Source organism: Micropterus salmoides, unplaced genomic scaffold (genome assembly GCF_014851395.1).
Source record: "Micropterus salmoides isolate LMB-PRFRI ecotype aquatic unplaced genomic scaffold, ASM1485139v1 Ms_hic_scaffold_11, whole genome shotgun sequence".
Taxonomy (NCBI): domain Eukaryota; kingdom Metazoa; phylum Chordata; class Actinopteri; order Centrarchiformes; family Centrarchidae; genus Micropterus; species Micropterus salmoides.
The window spans coordinates 13140133-13156029 of record NW_024040152.1 but is presented as its reverse complement, the minus strand read 5'-3'; the positions used below and the strand labels follow the sequence as shown (position 1 = coordinate 13156029).

At 42.4% G+C, this 15897-nt stretch overlaps 1 protein-coding gene across 1 annotated transcript in view; it reads left to right on the top strand.

Moving 5' to 3' along the window:
- LOC119897360 (carcinoembryonic antigen-related cell adhesion molecule 5-like) overlaps positions 1 to 15897 on the top strand; it is a 138723-nt gene that overhangs the window by 9171 nt on the left and 113655 nt on the right.

The window sequence follows — 15897 nt, the reverse complement described above, 5'->3', positions numbered from 1 at the left end:
ATTTATTCTTACAGGTCGGTAAAAGTCATAAAGCACTTCACATCTAATTAGAACAGTTAGGGTTTTTTGAAATGTGGAAATGACGTCAACAGCAGAAGATTACATGCTACGATGATGTGATACAAGTTACTCATCTATCTCCTTAAATGTGTAACCTAAAAAATAGGTAACTGTTCACTAACAAGTTTGCTGTATGTCTGTGAAGGTTCTCAGTCATCCAGGTCACAGGTATCCAAAGAAAGTTGTATCAACTTATCAACAATAATTATGTGTCAATATTGTGTTTACAACTTGTTTCCACTGATTCCAAGAGGCAAAAAACTTTATTTCAGGTTTAAGGATTTCATGCTCTATTATGACTTGTGGTCAAAACTTTGAAACAATAACATTTGAACAAATGGAGAGCATGTTACCTGGCAAAGATCACGACTCTTGCAACTGTCGACTTAATTCAATTGTTAAAGATTTTTTTGTAATGTTTGCTCCTTCACAATGGTATTATATTTATTTACTCACCCAATCAACCCCATAGTAACACAGTAACAGTCAGTTGTTCATGTTTTCACACAAATTCTGTGATGTTTTGTTCTACAGAGAGAATATCAGGTGCTTCTGTCAAATCATCAACAAACATGCCGATTGAGGGGAGCTCTGTCAACCTAACCTGTGACGCAGCTGGCACTGTCTTTACCAGAAAGTGGGTGAAGGACGGCTCAAATCTGACTCTGACTGACAACATGATACTTCACGATAACAACAGAGTGCTGTCTTTTATCAGTCTGAATAAAAAAGACAGTGGTAAATATTCCTGTAAAATCAGCAACCCAATCAACACTGAGGAAGCTACATACACCGTGGTTGTTAACTGTAGGTAACACACTGTACAATGTACATTTACTGTTCAAAATGATGACTGCCATAAATAACTGTGTGCGACTGGTTTTGGTTTGTCAGCATGTAACACAAGTTTCATATTCTTTATTTCATAGTTATTATTTGTGCTGCTGTAAGAACTTTACAACTATGTTTTTTTCAGATGGACCAGAAAATGTTCAAATCACAGGTCCAAATGAGATCCATATTGAACAGACCTTAACATTAACCTGCTCTGCTGAGTCCACACCATCTGCTAGTTACACCTGGACACTGAATGGGACTGAGATACACAACTCTTCTGTGTTTGCTAAAGACATCACTGAACTTTCTGACAGTGGCAACTACATCTGTGAAGCAATGAATAATGTAACTGGAAAAACATCATCATCAGCGGTCCACCAGTTGTCTGTAACAGGTAACAAGATGGAGTTGATTGATTTTTGTTGATGCTCTTGGATGTTGACCACTTTATTCCACAATGTTATATTTCTGATGATATCAAGAGTAGCTTGTACGTCTAAGATTAAGAGTAAGATTTATTTTAGAAAAATTTTAATCCAATACACGTTTTTTTATATTATATGATATTTTTGTCAAATTCAGCAAATATCTCCTCATAGTCTGCTAGCTGTTTTTTATGTGCGTGCGCCGAAAAACAAAACAGTGTTTGAACTCAGCCCTGGATCTGTAAACAGGAAACAAATAAAGTGTCCGGCACCCAATCACACAACACTATTCCATCCAATTTAGCCATGATTTGTGACTGGCTGCTTCTGTTGGGGTGTTTAATAGCAGGAAATATGTTTGAAGCTGTTTTGCTGACTCTGGGACTGTCTTGTCCTTTCTGCATGTTAGCGTTGTAGCAGCAACTGTAGCAACAGTTTGCTAACATTAGTTACAAAACTTGATGTGTGGTTGTTCACTCTATATCATGGCATTTGTCATTTTGTTGGATTAGAATCGCTTCGTCCACCTTTAAAAGATTACAAAAAAATGTTGCATTTCACTTCTGCAGTTTAACATTGTGGAACTCTTGAAGGACAATTCAAAAAACAGTATGAAAACCACACAAAATCACCCAAAGTGCAACTCAACTGTCCAAATTTTGGTCAGATATTTGGATTTTTTATGCTAGTTCCTATTGTCACTAAGAGTAGCCTCAAGCAGAGGTGGGGAGCAGGGTGCAGAGGTCTAGTAAGCCCTTTTAACACCACATCCCCAGACTCATGCATAAAGTCTTATTAAGTCCCCCCTGACTCAGGTGACATCACTTAAGGCAATTTATCTGTTTTTATGCACCTTCATCTGAAGTCACAATAGGGACACAAAGAGTTCCCGTTTAAGCAAAGCATAAATGTGATAGCATGTTTACTAAAGCAAAATCAGCCTTTCTGCCAAACAATAATGTTCTCCAGCTAAAGGAGACGCTAAGGCATACTCTTAAAATGAAAAAATAGATATTCATAAGTGATGCACTGTGAAATTACAGTAAGGGAGAAATTATTGTATGCTTTGTATCCACTATAGTTCCTGTCTACAGAATGGTGTAAAATCATGTTCTTGTCCGCTTTTTTTATTTTAGCTGTCAAAACATCACCTTGTTCGGCTGGTTGCATCGCTGGAATAGTAATTGCATGTTTAGTCATCTGTGGAGCAGGTGCTGGTGGAGGGTACTACATTTATCGAAAAAAGTAAGGGGGAAAAAGCTTTAAGATAGAACCAGGAAGCCATTTTTTAATTATTAAGAATCAATTAATTCCTAATTCCTAAGCCTGACTTTACCTTTGACTCTGACTCTCTTGTCCAAAACTAATATTTTCATCAGTGTTCATCCTTACAGTACTGCAGGCTACACAGCCCTGTTTAATTTTTTAGAAATTGTGCTTATGTATTCAGATAAGCTAGAATGTGAGAAAACACTTATGGGGACAGCTAAATTACTCTGAGCTAGACCTGTCTTACCTTTTTTTTTGCTGAACCAGGAGCAACAGTGTAAAAGAGTAAAAGAGAGGGTTTTTTAGCTTCTGAAATTGCATAATATTTTTACTGTTTCTCCCAACAACACACAATTATGATCATCAAAATTGACTTCACGTAATCAAAAGCAGCTTACGTAAAATGCTTACCTGGTTACTAAGTACACATAATGTTGTTATCATCATTATTATTATTAATATGTTTCAAAAAGTTCATACTTGTCTAATATCTAATTTAGAAACTAATGACTCATTATCTCTCTAATCAGAAAACAGACAAGGAGCTGAAGGCGAGAACAACACAGCATTCTCAGGAAGTCAGGTAAAAGTCATCAGTGTGTACAATTGAGAAACCAGATGACAAACTACTTGAGAAATCAAGCTACTCAGTTAATCTGGGAATGCCTACATGATTCTCAGTTCAAAATTTATGCCCATGTTCCATTGCAAATTGCATATAACCGCTTACATGTATGTTTGCATTTGAATACATGTAATTTCAAGTAATGACTGATTTATCATCTTTGGAGTTATGTTTTATATACATGAGTAAACAATAACTCGAGGATCCAAAGGGATAAATAAATCAGCTTATATTTAATTAATGATTTTATTACATATAGAGCACAATTTGATACAGTACAAATTATGCCTTTGTTCAGTGTTAAAATTATTAAATGCCAAACAATTCAGCAGTTTGCACTAACCTTTCTTCATTATAAACAGTAGAAGTTGTAATAGTAGTAAGAAATGGGTAATACTCAAGAATAATACAGTAGTAAGTAGCATGTGAATCTGCACAAAATACAACATCGCATGAGCTAATGAAAATACAAGATGCTGAGAAAAGATTATTTATAAAGTGTGCTTTAATATAAGAATGGCCAGTTTACAATCAGGTTTGATTAGATTGATTGAAAGAGGATTCCTCTTGCACTCATCCAGGACCTGTGTTTACCACAGTGCTCAACATCAGACTTTGAACCAGGAAGAGGATATTCACTTGACCCAGTGGAGTTGAAGTGTATATGTGTCTAAAACATAACATATATGATATAGCCTCTCTTGTTTAAGGCTATTCTTGTTTTGGCAATATTAATCTGATATTTGTTGATATTTTATCTAATGTCACATAACTGTAAATGTTAGATTTTAGAGATGATCAGATTCTCTTAACTTTGAATCAAAAAGAGATTTAATATCTTTCTCACTCCCCTCATTTTTGTTTCTAGGAGCTGAACTATGCAGATATCAGGTTTCATAACAAAGATGGTGGGACAGTCCAGCTGGGATTACAGAATAAGACATCAGAATACGCTCAGGTCAGCGTGAACAACAATCCTCCTGCAGCATCTTCTCCCCCTTCCTATGATGTCCACTTGCAGCGGATGAAGAGTCCAGCTCCTCAACCTTATGCTAATGGCGCACAACTTTATTCTCAGGTTCACAAGAAGTGACCGCAGTGGATATGCTGTTCAGGTTAAGAGTGGAAGCCACAAACAGCTGACATGTGGTTAGAGCACTGGTTCTCAAAATCATGCCTGTCATGCCCCTCAGAAGCAAAAAACAGTTCATGCGCCCACCATCCCAGCAAAAGTGGAGTTAATTTTTATACGGGCGACAGAAATAAGCTAGATTGAGAACCACTGCAGTAGAGAAGCCTGCACCTCCTCTCAGTTCAAGTTATAGAGGACTAATTTGGACTTGAGTTTACCTAGTCAAAGCACTTCGTCAGTGTTTAATCATCAACCAGTTCGTGACAATTATTCCAGTGACTAGAGTCAGAAGACACAATGATGCCCAATGAAAAGTTTTTTTTAACAATATCTAATTTAACTTTAACTTTAACTAAGTGGTATTTCGCAGGACAGGGATACTACATTGATACTACATCACTGGAGCTTGTTGATTTGTCATTACAATAATGAACTTTAATCTTTTGTTCCAGAGGAACAGCTTAAAGCTTAATAGAGATATACACCTTTGTAATTTAATTCCATACTGATAAAGTTCAGGATCTCACAAAGTGGAGATCTATAGGCATAATGATCCAAAACACTGGCTTGCAAAAGTAAACTATAACTAGAGATTCAGTTCCACATGAAACAGAAGAAGAAGCAATAGCTGATAGTCAAACATAGTTATTAGATGGATATCTGCAGGTACAATAAATGCATTAAGTCTTATTAAGTCTTAAGAAACTGTGGCCTGTAAGAAATATCAAAATCTTTTCCCGCAAGTGATGATCAGGAGTAATTCAGGAAAGTTTATGGTAAATGTCACTAAACGTTGCTATGTGTTACAATGAGGAGCTTACACTGTCAGCATATTTCTGTGAAAGGCCTCATGCCAACAGGGAAGTCATTCAAAAAAGTGAAACCAGGGCTAACTTTTTTGCTCTTTTGTTATACAAACCTGCAAGTTATATTTTACATGTTCTCTCTTTTTAAAAACGATGATAGGTTCAAAATAAATGAGATAAAGAGAATGAACCAACCTCTTCCAACCTGAGCTAATGAATCTGTGAGTGAATCTGAGTGTTTGGCCAAATTTCCCTTCCCCCATAAGTTACTCATGAGTAAAGCTCAAACTCCCTGTGAGTTTTTCACACAGTTGATTTCTCCTGCATAGAAACACCACAACTTAATCACTATGACACCGAATAAATTAATTCTTTACCTGTAGTTTACCTGTTAATAATGATTAAATGAAGGTATATTTAAAGAGATTTTAAGGGAATAATTAATTTGTAAATTAATGGGCTGTATATATTAAGGTACATTTACTAGATTATATGCTCTTTTTAAAACGGTTGTAGGGGTTAAAACCTGTTAAAAAACATGAAAACTACCCCTTAATTTATACCTTAATAGGCCTTTACTTTTCAATGAAGGTGAACATTCAGGGCCAAACTGTGGCTGACATGAAAAGCTGCTTTCCAGATGACAATATGACCGTATTTCTTCTGCAATGGAAATTTCTTCACATCTAAGTAAGTCGCATCTTAGTTTCTAGTCACTTAGGTTTGTACTATTTTGTATTTCACTAGAGCAACACAACCACACCTTTTAGGAATTTTTAACTGCTATACTATGGAGTTATGAACCGGCCACTTTATAGCTGACCGGTCTGGAAGTGACCAATGACAAAAGAAATACCCAGTCTGTGATTGGTGTATTTGTGTTTATTTGTCTACTTTCCCATGAAATGGGCTGGTGTTGCTATGCAGATTTGATGTGTAAAGAGTCATAATAGAGAATACATATTACATTAATCTAATTAAGGTGTACATAAGGGGAAAATTATGTACCCCTTACAAAGGTTTTAAGGGGTTTCGGTTTTGCCTTTCAAATGAATTTACACATTTAGGGATCTCTTGTTTACCATTAACCTCTGTCCACTCTTCTTTCAACTGTTCAACCTGAACATAGCTTTTTCTTTAAGTGTCACTTGGCACCCAATGGAATTTTTGAATTGTTTTACCAGTTTGACCAAAGAAAGAATGCAATGAATGTGACTCTCATGTAGGAGATATTGTATTTGCAATTGTTTGTTCAGATTAATACATTTTTCATTAACTGTGTAGAGCATTTAGTGACATTTGTGCTTATGCAGACGTTGCACATGTTATCTCTTTTTCTTTGGTGCTTGAAGGCAAAGAGTCTCATTATTTCTCTTGTTTTCATATTTACAGCGCATATGGCACTTCCCATAAATACAGTCCAATCGACTCCTGGTCCCTCGTCAGTGGCCCCACTAACTCCAGCTCCGTTGGTGGTCCAGCCAATTCCTGTTCCTCGTGCTCCGTCGGTGGTCCGACCGGCACCTGCTTCGCCGATGGCCCAGCCGACTCCTGTTCCCTCGTCGGTGGTCCGACCAACACCAGCTCCGTTGGTGGTCAGACCGACTCCAGCTCCTCGTGTCCGGGCCATGGCCTCCAGCCCAGCTGTCCAGTCCTTGGCCTCCAGCCCAGCTGTCCAGTCGGTGGTCAGGCTGACTCCAGCTCCTCATGTCAGGTCCATGGCCTCCAGCCCAGCTGTCCAGTCGGTTGTCAGCCGACGCTGGACGCAGCGCCAGGAGACCCAACACTCGTTGAAAGTGTTTTATAGTGATGGCGTGGCCTAACTTCACCCCTTTCACGGCAGCTAATATGGTGTCGACACGTGCCGGAGACAATTGTGCCCGCATCGTTGTCGAATCCCATACTACCCCTAGGAACGTAGTCCGTTGGGTGGGTTCCAGCACACTCTTCTTTGCGTTGAGCCTCAGCCCTAAACGCCGCAGATGAGCCAGAACGACATCTCGATGCCGAACCGCCAACTCTTGAGACTGGGCTAGGATGAGCCAGTCGTCGATGTAGTTGAAATCCGGATGCCCTGGAGCCTCAGCGGGGCCAGCGCTGCATCCATACACTTGGTGAATGTGCGAGGGGAAGTGCCAGGCTGAATGGAAGAACCCGATACTGGTAAGCCACACCCCCGAAGGCGAACCTCAGGAACTTCCTGTGAGAAGGACGGATGGAGACGTGGAAATAGGCGTCCTTTAGATCTATTGTGACGAACCAATCCTCAGATTGGATGTGTGTCACGATGGCGGGGATGATGAGCATCTTGAACCTGAATCTCCTCAGAGACCGGTTAGAACCCGCAGATCCAAAATAGGGCACAGCCCTCCGTCCTTCTTGGGGACTATGAAGTACCGGCTGTAGAACCGGCGTCTCTGTCTGGGGGGAGACACGTTCCACGGCCCCTTTCCTCAGCAGAGTACGAACTTCCTGTCCCAACACCGGACCTTGCTCCGGGCGGACCACAGTCCAAACCACCCCGTTGAATTTTGGAGGGCAGGTTTTGAACTGTAGTCGAAACCCATGTATGGCAGTGTGCAGGACCCACGGAGAAATGTTCGTCAGGCTCCGCCAAGCCTCTGCAAAGTCTGCCAACGGAACCAACCCCTCGGGGCTGGTGGTTGGTGTCTCGTGTGATCTTCTGGTGGACCCCTGAAGCCCCATAACGACAGGGGAGAGCCGGAGAAAGACTCCCCTACCCCGGTCTTCCGGTCTTCCCTGAGCTCTGTCGGGACTGGATGACGGTCCTCAGATCGCGTCTCTCAGAAGGCTGAGGGTGAGAGCGCCGTCTCGCTGCCCCAGCTCCTCGGGGGGGCCCCCGAGAAGCAACACTCTGCTTCCTCTCCTCTCCGTAGGAGCTCGTAGAGGGAAGGGACCTACGCCTGGCAGCCTCAGCTGCCTTGGGTACAGACCGGCGAGGGAGGTACTGGCGGAACGCTTCGCCCTGCGTCTAACGCTCCGGGGTTCTGCGAAGCTCCACCAGATCTTCCTCAGAGGGACCCCCCTTCTGAACCATCTCCTGTAGCAGGTCGGCTTGGTAGGCTTGAAGCACCGCCATGGTGAGCAAGCTCGCACCTGCCTGGCCCGCTGCCATGTACGCCTTCCCCACGAGCGTAGATGTGGTGCGACATGGCTGGAGGGTAACGCAGGGAGGACGCAAGTCGAGGGGAGAATAGAAAATAAAAGCTGAAATAGAAGCTGAATAGAAAAAAGCTAATGATGAGTGTGTACAGGTGTGCTTTATACTCCTCCGGTTATTCCGTCACACCTTACCATTCTAGCAACAAGCCAATAGGATTGGAGTGATTTCATTCACGTTCAGACCTGCTTCGCCTAGAGGCGTTCCCATAGTGTCGTAACCGACGCAGTTCGAGTTCCCTCGAAGGGGAACCCAGCAGGATGATTTTGCAATCCAAGATGGAAATACTTGGATTAATCACTTATATATAATATAACAAAAAAAATGATGATCAGTACAAGATATTCACGAAATGAAAAACTCTGGAGGCGGTGATAAAAAACAACCAAAACCCTCTAGATTACCCTGTAACAGAACAAGAATTAACAGAAGTCATCCAGTCCCTGAAAGGAAAAAAGGCTTGCGGTATTGATGGAATCCTCAACGAAATGATCAAATACTCAAACCATAAAATCAGATTGGCTATACTAAAACTATTCAATACTATTCTAGCAACTGGAACTTTTCCAGACATCTGGAACAAAGGTTTAATAACCCCAATTCATAAATCCGGAGATAAATATGACCCAAATAACTACAGAGGAATATGTGTATCCAGTAACCTGGGAAAAATATTCTGCAACATCATTAATAAACGACTTGTCAACTTTGTTGATAACCACAATATTCTGCATAAATGCCAAATTGTCGCACAACAGACCATATATTTACCCTCCAGACTCTAATTGATCAAAACATTAAGAAAAGAAAGGTATATGTCTGTTTTGTTGACTTCCAAAAAGCCTTTGATTCCATCTGGCACGAGGTCCTTTTCTATAGGCTACTTGAAAGTGGCATTGGAGGAAAAACATATGATTTGATTAAGAACATGTATACAAAAAGTAAATGTGCCATAAAGATTGGAAACAAACAAACAACTTCTCCCAGGGCCGGGGAGTGAAGCAGGGATGCAATCTCAGTAACCAATAACTCTTGCAGAAGAAAAAAAATCCGTTCAATTGGTGACCTGGTGTTCTGGGAGGGTCCACTAGGCAAGACAGTCGGGGGCATGCATCCAGACCTCTTTGAGGAAGTCACCCTGATGGCCCATTCGTCCAAGACTCACTTCGCCAGATCAATGAGAACTTCAGCAGTCAAATATCTCGAATTCACGACAGACCCAATTTCCTGCCAGTATTCCGACCACTCCGAGACCCAGTCTAACACAGCCACCAGCAGCAAAGACTTTCTGAAGTGGTGGAGGTGGGAGAGCATCGGAGCCGCCTGTCAGCCGAGATGTGGAGGGTGTCGCTGCGGGAACTGCCAGCCAGGGGGAAAGGAGATAACTCTTGCAGAAGAAAGGGAGATGGAGATCATAAGAAATGGTTTGACATACACGACTGGAGATGTACACAGCACCGAACCACACTGGCATGCTAAGTATCCGTGGGCAGAAGATCCAGCAACCCTGCCAAACAACAGGAAAGCAGTAGAGGCAACATTCCTCAGAACTGAGAAGCAGCTATCAAAAGAACCTGAGTGGAAGGCGGCCTACGCTGCACAGATCCATGAGATGGTGAACCGCAGGGCCGCAATGAAGCTGTCCAAAGACATTCTGCAGAGTTGGACCGGGCCAGTGTGGTACATAAGTCATCTCATTGCACTAAACCCACACTCAGTCTCCACCCCAGTCAGACTAGTGTGGAACAGCAGCCAAAAGTGCAGAGGTCTCAGTCTGAACGACATCCTCATCAAAGGTCCTGATGTCCTGAACCCAATCCGAGCTGTCTTATTGAGGTTCCGAACTGGTGTCTACACTGCCCTTGGAGACATCCGGAAGATGTACAACTCTGTCTGGCTGGAAGATCGAGAGGTCCACCTGCACAGATTCCTGTGGCGTGACAGTGAAGATGCCGAAATAGAAGATTTTGCCATAACAAGAGTCAACATCGGAGACAAACCTGCCGGTTGCATAGCCCAAGTCGCCATGCGAGAAACTGCGAACTTACCTTCATTCAGTCACTTCAAGGAAGAGAGACGCGTGCTGGGAGAAGATGTATACGTCGACGACATCCTGACTTCACATAACGACCTTGACCATCTGAAATGCCTCACAGCCAACATCAAACACATCCTGAAAGCTGGAGGATTCCACATAAAGCCCTGGGTTTACTCCATTCAAGGTGGGAGGAAAGAACCCAAGGATGAGATACCAAAGACTATGATCCTACCAAACCAGCTGACAAAAGACGACAACAAAGCCCTTGGCCTTGGTTACACCATCAATGACGATAAACTCCATGTCATGGTTGCAGTTAACTTCTCAAAGAAAAGGAGAAAGATGCGCCTTGGTCAAAACCTGCTCAGACAGGAGGTCAGAAATCAAACACCTGATCCACTCACCAGACGAGAGCTGCTAAGCCAGGTTTCTAGCCTGTATGACCCACTCGGCCTTGTGACTCCTGTCAAACAAAAGGGTGCCATCCTGGTCAGGAGAGCTTTTCAAGAAGCCAAGGTAAAATACTGGCTAGAAGACTCGTGGGATGCTGCTTTGTCTGAAGGTCTCAGAGAAGATGCTATAAAGCGATTGGAAGAATATGCTGACCTGAGCCAACTTCGTTTCACCAGATCCCTGACTCCACCAGATCTCTGCGCAGAGCCCAGTGCAATCACATTCTCTGATGGCAGCCAACACGCATATGGCGCAGTGATGTATCTTCGCTGGAGTTGCAGCCGTGGTGTCGTTGTGAGACTGGTCGAATCCAAATCCAAGCTGACCCCCCTTGACCACAAAGGGGATCCTGTAAAAGCTGAGATATGCGGAGCAGTCTTCGCAGCCCGCCTCAAGACCTACTTCCAGAGACACTGCCGACTCCAGGTCAAGAAATGGTATCATCTTGTCGACAGTCAAACAGTCCTGGGTGCAATACAGCGTGAGAGTTATGGCTACCAGACTTTCTTCGCAAATCGCGTTGGTGAGATCCAGAGCAGTACCGACGTCCAAGACTGGTGGTGGATTCCAGGGCCAGCAAACATCGCAGATATCATCACTAGAGGGGCCAGTCCAGATGCCCTAACTGAGGACTCCGAGTGGCAGTCGGGTCCAAAGTTCCTCCAACTTCCTGACGATGAGTGGCCAAAGAAATCCGCCAGAGACGTCGCAGCCCAAGCTCGAGACAAAGTCACAAGGATCCAGAAAAAAACATTCGTAGCACTACTCTCCAGATGTCGCCTGAAAACGGCACAAAATCCAGCCCAGCTAGAGTATGAAAGACCACCAGCAGGAGCAGCAGTCCGGCATCTAGTCGATGGAAAGCACTTCAGCAACCTGAGAAGGCTGATTGGGACTGTGGCTTGGATCTGGAGAGCAGCTAAAAAGTTCTTAAGTGCCGAAACCAGAGACCAAGAAAAGTGGGAGGCAGTACCATCCTCGGGTATCCTTACAGTCAGAGAGAGACGGGACGTGTTTCGAGACCTTTGCCTAGCAGCACAAGAGGGCGTCAACTTCCCAGGCACCACAACAGACAGATTAGTCGTCTACAGAGACCAAACAAGTGGACTTCTAGTTTGTGGTGGGAGGATCCAGACCTTCAAAGAAGACCGCAGAGCTGTTCCCCTCCTACCTTTCCAAGCCTGGTTATCTACCCTGCTAGCCAGAGAAGCACACAGTAAGGGACATGAAGGTGTGGCGGGAACCCTGCTGCGGATGAGGATAAAGGCGTGGGTCATCAGAGGAAGGGTCATTGCCCAAAAAGTCGTTGACAAGTGTATCGTCTGCAAGAAAGCAAAAGCAAGAACCTGCAAGCAAATAATGGGAAACTTACCTGATGAGAGGTCTAGTCCTGCTGCACCATTCGAGTTTACGCCGTTGACCTGTTTGGACCTTACCATGTGAAGGATGATGTCAAAAAGAGAGTGACCATGAAAGTATGGGGCGTCGTGTTTGCTGTATGTCCAGCCGAGCCATTCATGTCGAGCTGGCAAACACACTATCAACAGAGAGCTTCCTGCTTACCTACCAGAGATTCACCGCTGTCCGAGGCCATCCCCGTAAAATCTGGTCTGATCCTGGTACAAACTTTGTCGGAGCGAGACCTGTCCTAAAAGAGATGTACACTTACCTGAATCAACAGAGCAAAGAGTCACTTGAAGAGTATGCTGCCAAAAATGAGACGACCTGGATGTGGAAAATCCTCCCGGCCGATTCACCTCACCGAAACGGAGCCGCCGAAGCTGCTGTCAGAGTCACCAAGAGAGCCCTCCAAAGCCTTGGCAATGTAGAAGGTCTTACCTTCAGTGAGTTCCTGACAGTGCTCCAGCTAGCTGCTAATCTTGCCAATGAGAGACCCATTGACGCCAGAGTCCAAAGCCGAGAAGAGCGCATCCAGTACATCACGCCGAACAACTTATTGCTTGGTCGAGCTACACAAAGTGGAGACTTCAAAACTGTCGACTACACCACCTACCCATTCAAGAGGCTCAAAGAAGTGCAAACGATAGTAAACAACTTCTGGAAGTCCTGGAGCCAACTTGCTGGCCCGAACCTGTTCATTCGCAGTAAGTGGCATACTGCTGAAAGGAACGTTACCATTGGAGACATAGTTTGGCTCTGCGACCAAAATGCACTGAGAGGGCAGTTCAGGCTTGCAAGAGTCATCGGCGCAAATCCTGATTTCAGAGGTGTCGTCCGAGATGTTCATGTGAGAGTCTCCCCAAGTTCCAGCATCTCTGTGAGAAGCTCAAGACCTGGTGCCGCAGATCCTGGATCAAGTACCATACTGCATCGGGACGTCCGGCGCCTTGTGGTCCTCATACCATGGGAGGATCAAGTCAGAGACCAGCCCACCTGAGAGTACGATCTTTCCAGGCGCCGCCACGTAAAGATCGAGTGGGAGGTGTCGCGCTGATCTGGCAGAGGTGTGCCTGTCTCCCGTGTGCCCGCCTCCTCCTGCATGCCGTCTCACCTGCGTGCCGCCCCGCTCTGCATCGGCAGCCGCGTGTGACCGTGCGTGCGCGCCCTGGCGCACCCTCGACCAGGTGAATTAGATTGAGCAATCAGCAGCTCGCACACACTTCAATCAGCGGGAGCATATAACGCAGTCATTTGGCTGGTGGAAAGGGACTGACACGACGGAATGAGCAGCACACATCCACTGCGGGAAATGAGACTTTTGATTCTGACGGGCTGTCAGTAAGCTCACTTGAATGTTGTTTAAATCTTTTCTGTTTAGGTGTTAATATGGGTGTGTTAAAGTTGTCGCTGCATGGTTGAAGAGAGGGAGAAACTATGTTCAAATGCATGGATATATATGGTTAAAATGTGTGGGTTTTCTACCTAATTTGTGTAAAAGAATGCTTAAATAGTAAGCCAAAATTGTTTTGTTAAAGATTAATTAAAATGCATAATTAGTTTGGTGAAATGTGAAGAATAATATTGAATTTAAATATACTTACCGTTTTTGAAATATTTACCTTGACTTGTGTTTACTGTGGAAATACCTGTTTATTCAAAATGCTTTTTATTTCTGTGTTTAAAGGTTTTTCACCTATACTGTTCAACTCCTGTTCAATTATTCAAATAAATTATTTTGAGTGAAATCCGAAGTCTGGTCCTTGTCAAGTGTGGACACCTTGCAGTTAAAAGAAACACTTGACAGTGAAAAACCAATTCTCTTCAACCTATATATCAATGAATTAGCAAACCAATTAGAGAGTTCCATGGCACCTGGCCTCCTCCTGAACGACACAGAGATGAGAGGTCTGCTGTATGCAGATGACTTAGTGTTGCTCTCACCTACTAAAGAAGGTTTGCAGCAGCACCTTAATCTCCTGCAGAGATTCTGTCAGACCTGACAGTAAACACAGCAAAGACTAAGATAATGATCTTTCAGAAACAATACAGAAATCAGGTTACACACAATTTCTATTTAGACACCACTAAATTACAACACACAAAAAACTATACTTACCTTGGCCTCAACATTACATACACAGGGAACTTCAACATGGCTGTGAAAGATCTGAGGGACAAAGCAAGGAGAGCTTTCTATACAATAAAAAGACACATTATAATATATTCCAATTGAAATTTTCCAATTTGTACTAGAACCAATAATTCTATATGGTAGCAAAATCTGGGGGCCAAAACTTAATAATGAAATCAATCATAGAATCTTTCCATACTGAGTTCTGTAAGAGCAACCTGCAGGTGCAGAGAAAGACACCAAATAACCTGTGCAGAGCAGAGCTCGGCCAATACGCCCTCCTACTAAAAATACAGAAAAGATCACTTAAATTTTACAATCACTTAAAATCAGTTAACCCCCAGACATCACCACAAAGCCCTAACATACCAGGAGCTGAAACCAGAGAAGAGTCCCCTCAGCCAGATGGTCCTGAGGCTCTCTGCAGTAACAAGTCCCCAACAGAATCAAGACAGCAACACCAACTCAAGCAGACCAAACCAAATTATCAGCAAGCAGAAAGAAAAATGTATTGAATACTGGAAAGAAACGACCAAAACACAAAGTAAATTACAATGTTATCTGACCCTAAAAAGAGAATTCACACTGGCAAATTACCTGAGTACAATAAAATGTCCCAAATTAAGAAAAATGTTGACAACAAACAGACTGAGTGAACACAGCCTGGCCATAGAAAAGGGTCGCCAGAGACAGAGCTGGCTACCACAAGAGGAGAGACTCTGCTTGTGACAGGGGACAGGTAGAGACAGAGCTGCACTTTCTAACCTCATGCCCTAAATATAAAACACTTGACAAAAACACTTTTTTATTTCCCAAATATACCCCAAATTCAAATTCATATCAGACACAAAGAAACTCCCCTGTTTACTGGGAGAAATACCCAAATGCAAAATAATTGCTGCAAAATATGTCTCCTCATGCCATGAAGTGAGGACAACCAGTGGAACCTCAGACTAACAAATAATTGTACAGATTTTCAAATTATTATTTGATCATTTGATATTTTAGTAATTGTTTTGTTTTTACATTTGATACTGGTTTCTTTTTTTTTTTAATCAATTAATTCTTTAAAAAAAATTTTGTCTATTAATATATACACACATTACTGTTTCATTTATTTATTTTATTTTATTTTTTTATATATTTTTTATTTTTTAATACACACACACACACACTTACCGTTTGATTATTTATTTTATTTTAATATATATATATTTTTAACACACACGCTTACTGTTTATATATTTATTTTTAATATATATTTATTTAACACACACACGCTTACTGTTTTGTTTATTTATTTTATTTTTAATATATATTTTTTAACACACGCTTACTGTTTTATTTATTTATTTTATTTAAATTTTTAATATTTCTTTTTTTCCCTTTTTTAAACACACATACGCTTTGATTACTTTATATATAATAATATATATTTACTTTACTTTAATTACTTGTTAAATGTGTGGGGCTGATTGTTCTTATGTTGTATATATGATGCTTTGGCATCATTTTTATTACATTCATGCCAATAAAGCT